This window comes from Muscardinus avellanarius (assembly GCF_963383645.1).
Source record: "Muscardinus avellanarius genome assembly, chromosome: 4".
Classification (NCBI taxonomy): domain Eukaryota; kingdom Metazoa; phylum Chordata; class Mammalia; order Rodentia; family Gliridae; genus Muscardinus; species Muscardinus avellanarius.
The window spans coordinates 142050316-142056426 of NC_137789.1; positions in this window are offsets into that span (position 1 = coordinate 142050316).

Here is a 6111-nt window from a genome sequence, read left to right on the forward strand (position 1 = left end):
TGGCTTCCTAACTGGTGTCCTAGTGTCTAATCATGTCTTTCCACAGTGCACTCTTCATAGAAAAGCCAGAGTAAAATTTCAAAAATGTAAATGAGCCTGTATCCCTCTTAGGCTTCAAGCCATCTGAAAGCCAAACTCCACCCCCCCTCCCCGATCTACCAGCCCTACTGGATCCAGCCCCCGCCAGCTCTCTGGCCTCTCTGCCCCTGATCACAGTGCTCAACCAGCATGCCTTTCCTCCCAAGCCAGGGACACACCAAACTTGTTCCTGGCTCATGAACTTTGAGCTACCAAGGCTGCCAACTACAGAGAAGCTGAATTTCAGTTCTTCCTAACACAAGTAGAACCCCACCCCCACCACAGTCATTGCTAATGGTCTGTTTTAGTTTTCTCAGTCTTTAGCATTTGTAATGATCTTATGTATCAGTTAGTTTAGACATCAACATCTGTTCTCCCTGAGTGCATAGATTTTTCTCTTTTGCTCACTGTTCTATCCCTAGCAGCCAGAAAAGTGGCCAGTGCGTGGCTGGAATTCAACCAATACCGTTGCCTCCATAAGTGCAAATAAGTAAGTGGGTTAATGGAAATGAACTGGAGGTGGGGTGACTTAAACAGGCTCCCAGTCAATGAAGGCTGAGTGTTTGGGGGTCATAACTCACTTCTCAACTTTTGGGTTAAGGTCAAGTGCAGTTTATGGGTTTGAGGACATAAATTCCAGCTCTGCCCTACACAAACTCTTCACTCCAGATAAACAGGTTTACTTGCTGCTCAACCAACATACCTCAGACTTTCCTGTCCCTGCTCAGGGAAGAGACCTGAGTCATGAATTTGCTGTGAGCATAGCCCTGGGCAGAGTACTGCGGGATCTATCTCAGGAAGTACCCATCCACCCTGTGCCCCTGCCACTTTTTTCCCCTCCCTTGAGGTACCTGGATTGACCCCAGAGGCATTCTACCGCTGAGCTGTAGCCCCAGCTATTTTTATTTATTTTTGTTGTTTTGAAACAGAGTCTTGCTGGGTTGTTGAAAGTCTCCCTAAACTGCTGAGGCTGGTCTTGAACCTGCTGTTCTCCTCTCTCAGCCTCCCAAGTACTAGGATTACAGGCACGAGCCACCTCACCCTACTGTCCCTGCCACCTTTATCACCAAAATGCCTTTCTCTTCTATCCTTCCCCCATGAAAATTCTGCTCTTCAGAAATAGAAACATTGTCCCTGTTTTCCCCAAGAGGAACTGACCTTTCTCTTTCTTTTCTACATTTAGACTTTGTGTCTTCTGACTGTGGTAAACCTACAAATGTGTGCCTTAAGCAAGGTTACTTAACCTGAGCCTCAGTTTCCCCTTTGATACTGATTTAATAACATTACTCTCATGATTAAACATAACGTATACAGAACTCCAAGGACAGTGCTTGGCACACAATCATTCATTAAGTAGTAGCTATAAAATTTTCTTTTTATTGTTAATAAAACTAGAATTGTGCCTTAATTATTAAAAATAGAAAATAATACTGATAGTAAGGCAACGATCTAACCCGTGTTCACTCTTTACTAGGAGCTTCATATTTATTATCTAATACGGGTGATTTCTCAATCAAGTTCTTTCACACATTTGTTTTATTTCCCAACTAGATGTTTAGGCAGAGGATATATTTTTAAGTTTTTAAAAAAATATTTTATAATCTTCCCATTGTGAGACTAGTGTTGTTCATAACAAAGACTCAAGAACTATTTGCTGCAAATAAGACAATTGTTTGTAGCTCTGAGATTTAGAGGCTAAATCTCATAATGTCAGACTATATCTGATCTGGAAAGTCAGATCAATTTGGTCTGCAATTATTTTTTTTCCAAACTGAGGAGAAACCCAGGGGCATTCTACCTCTGAGCTACATCTGCAGCCCTATTTTCTTTTTCTTCCTTTCTTTCTTTCTTTCTTTCTTTCTTTCTTTCTTTCTTTCTTTCTTTCTTTCTTTCTTTCATTTTTTGGTGGTACCCGGGTTCCTGGAAGCTCTTCTACCTTCGGGCTACACTCCCAGACCTATTTTATACTTTTTTATTTGGAAACAAGGTCTCTTAAACCAGCGCGGCTGACTTCAAACCTGCGCGATCCTCCTGTCTCCGCCTCCCAAGCGCGGGGATTACAAGCGTGCGCCACCACGCCCAGCTTTTCTTTATTTTGAAACAGGGTTTCACTGAGTTGCAAAGGGCCACTCTGAGTAGTAGCTGAGGCTGGCCGCGAACTGCAATCCTCCTGTCTCAGCCTTCTGAATGCCGGGATTACAAGCATGTGCCACAATACCCGGCTTGCACCTTTTGTTTTAAAATTTAGTTTTAGACCTGTCAGCTGCATAAATAGTGTGTTGTTGGCACAAGCTCTGCCTTCCTCTCATTCATCAAGTACTTTTGAACTCTGTCCCTGTGCTGTGCTCTATTTCAGGCAACTAGTAAAGGCTTCTAAAATAAGGGAATTGTGGAGGAACTGAAGGTACAGCCCAGTGGTAGATCATGTGCTTAGCGCGTATAAGGCCTTAGCTTCAATCCCCAGAACTCCCCAAATGAATGAATAAGGACATTATGACACTAACTTGTCAATATTTCCTACATGCTTAAAAACTCTACTTTTGTAGCTGCTGATTCCTCCTAAGAGACTTGCTTGTATGTTAGAACCTAAGCACTCAAAGAATCCGCAGAACACTGAGCATAACAAATGTTTAGGTTCTTAAATCTGAAAGCCGGCCTCTGAACTCCAGCATTGCTAATTCTTTGCTATGAGATCTTGGGAAAGTTTCATCTGTTAAATGAAAATAATACTTACCTTTAAAGATTATGGTTGGCATGAAATTAATGCACATAAAAATTCAGCAATGGCATGTTTTACTTATTTATTTGATGCTGGGGGTTGAATCCAGGGCCTGGCACATGCTAAGTAGACCATCTACCACTAACATACATTCCCAGCCCAGAAATGTCATGCATGCTTTAAAATCTCAAAATATGCTGGGCGTGGTGGCGCACGCTTTTAATCCCCGCGCTTGGGAGGCGGAGACAGGAGGATCACGCAGGTTTGCAGTCAGCTGCGCTGGCGTAAGAGACCCTGTTTCCAAATAAAAAATATAAAATAGGTCTGGGAGTGTAGCCTGGAGGTAGAAGGGTTCCATCCTCAGTACCACCACCACTAATAATAATAATAATAATAATAATAATAATGAATAAACAAAATCTCAAAATATTAGCTATCACTAAATTACTTGTTCATACTACTCTACCAAGTGTTCAAAGAATACTGGACAATAAGAAAGCATCTGAAAACTCTTTTTTTTTTTTTTTTTTGGTGGTACTGGGGTTCCTGGAAACCCTTCTACCTCTGGGCTATACTCCCAGACCTATTTTTATACTTTTTTTAAAATTTAGAAACAGGGTCTCTTAGCCAGAGTGGCTGGCTTCGAACCTGTGCAATCCTCCTGTCTCCGCCTCCCAAGCGCGGGGATTACAAGCGTGCGCCACCACGCCCAGCTGAAAACTCATTTTTTAACAAGGAGAGAAAGAGAATGGACATACGCATCAGTTCCATTATGTTAGGCTTTAGACTAGAAGTCTCCCATAGATTTCATTTAGTTCTCACAAGGAACCTGTCCAAAGGTGTTATCTTACAGACAAGGTTACTAGGGCTCAGAGAGATCAAGTATCTTACCCAAGTTTAACCAGGAGAAAAGGAGCAGCCAGGTTTGTCTTTATCTAAATCCCTCTCACATAATAAAAAGGGAGCCACCTACCTTTCCTTCCTGAGGTCTCTGAGATTCCACACACACTGCATTGTTTCAACAGGATAGCAGTGGCTCAACCGGTGTACAGGAGAAGCAGCTGGGATGCTTCAAAAATCCTCAGTCTAGGGCTCCAGCCTCAAAGATTCTAATTCAGTAAAGTTGGGGCAGGGCGCAGGAACCAGCATTTTAGGAAACACTCCAAGTGATTCTATTGCAGGTGGTTCCTAGTTACAATCTAGAAATACAGTCATAAGGATTAAAATACCTGTTTTAAATATAAGGCATCAAAGTTGGGCTGGTGGCGCATGCTTGTAATCCCAGCATTCGGGAGGCTGAGACGGGAGGATCGCGGTTCAGGGACAGCCTCAGCTACTTAGTGAGGTCCTTTGCAACTCAGTGAGACCGTGTTTCAAAAAAAATAAAAGAATTAAAAAATAGGGCTAGGGTTGTAGCTCAGAGGTAGAATACCCCTGGGTTCCATCCCCAGTACTGCAAATAATAATAATAATAATAATAATAATAATAATAATGATAATACATCAATAAAAGTATTAAAAATGCCTGTTTTAAGATCATGCAATTTGTCAGGGAGGATAGTGGTGGTGGGAGGAAGAGTTAGCAGAGGAGTTGTGAGAATACCAATGTCAATCTCAATATATGTGTAGGGAAGCAGAGGGAGCAGGGGAAGATTGCCAAGTGCTGTGTGCATGTAGGTCACTATCACTCTGAACTGCATTATGATGTGAGACTGCAATGCACCAATAAAAGTATTAAATATCACATAATATACATATCAAAGATTAGCAGCTACAGTGACACATGACCATATGGTTAAAAGATATATATGCAACTAATATATTTTAGATTTCATACATTAATTGTATCCTTTGCATTCATTTCTCTCTATGGGAACTAATGACTCAAATTAAGTGCATTTAAGTTTTTTTTTTTTTTTTGTGCTACCTATGAGTGGGCTCCCCGTTTGGAATATGTTATTTGTGGCAGTTGCTTGCTTATTTATTTAATCATGATAATTTTGAGTCACCAAGAATAAAATGAATAAATAAGGATAGACAGATAAAAAAAAATAAAAGAAAGAAAGAAAAGAAAAAAGGAGGATCCAGTGGTGCACGCTTCTAATCCCAGTACTTGGGAGGCTGAGACAGGACGATCGCAGGTTCAAAATCAGCCTCAGCAATTTAGCGAGGTTCTCAGCAACTTAGCAAAACCCTGTTTGAAAAATAAAATCAAACATATATGAGGGCATATCTTGGAGATAGATGGCCCCTGGGTTATATCCCCAAAAGTGTCAAAGGGAAAAAAATGGGATCCTGAAGGAGATATTTTATTACAGTTACAGGAACTTACCAAGTCTGATTACTGAAACAGTTGTATAAGGATTTGTCGAGTATTTAGGTGAGGTAATTCCTTTAAAATAAGCCATATAGGTCACATAGTGCTAATAAAATATGTTGATGAATCCTTGGGTATCGCCCTGATTATGTCTCCCTGGGGAACGGCAAGCTCGTTAGCATGAGTTCCGCGCCAGTCCCCCCAGCCTTGTTTCCCAAGTACTTTCCAGACAGGCTTGGCATAAAAGGGATGTGTATGCAGCACGGCCAAGTTTCAAAGGAATGGTTCATCTACCCTACTGATTAAATACATGACATTGCGTAGTATGAAAAGTCTGCTGTGCTTCATTAAGATTGCTTTTTTCTGCCTGAGAACTTGAGAAAGGTAAATTTTGGGAGGCAGCAGAGGGAGAGAGAACGCTATAAATTCTTGGCTCCTCATATTCATCTGCAGATGTATATAATTCCAAGCCTAGGCGAAAATCCTCAAAGCTGAGAAGTTGTTAAATTGGTAACAGCAGGTGTGTGTGTGTGTGTGTGTGTGTGTGTGTGTGTGTGTGTACATAGAGAAACCTGTTTGCTTTCTAAAACAATAGGTAGTAAAACAGGTTGTTTAGGGTAAAGCCCCTTGCACTACATAATTGATTTAAAATACATCTGCCTATAATAATACCTTAGAAAAAGTTCAAAGCATTTTTTACATTTATATATGTCACTTGAACTTCACAACAGCCCTATGAAGTAGATTAAGCAGGTCTTAAAAACCACCACGACTCCTTAAAAGATGTCTAAACCGAGGCATAGACATATGAAAAAAAATTTGTTCGAGGTCACATAACCAGTTGGTGTCACGACTGGAACTAACTCACAGGATTTTGAAACTCAGGCCTGTGTTTTCTTGGCAGAGAGTGTCTCTGTTACTGCTTGATCTACCCAGAGTTCATGTGGAGATTTGTGGCTACAATTTAATTGGAGAATACAAATCAGGCATGCCTAAA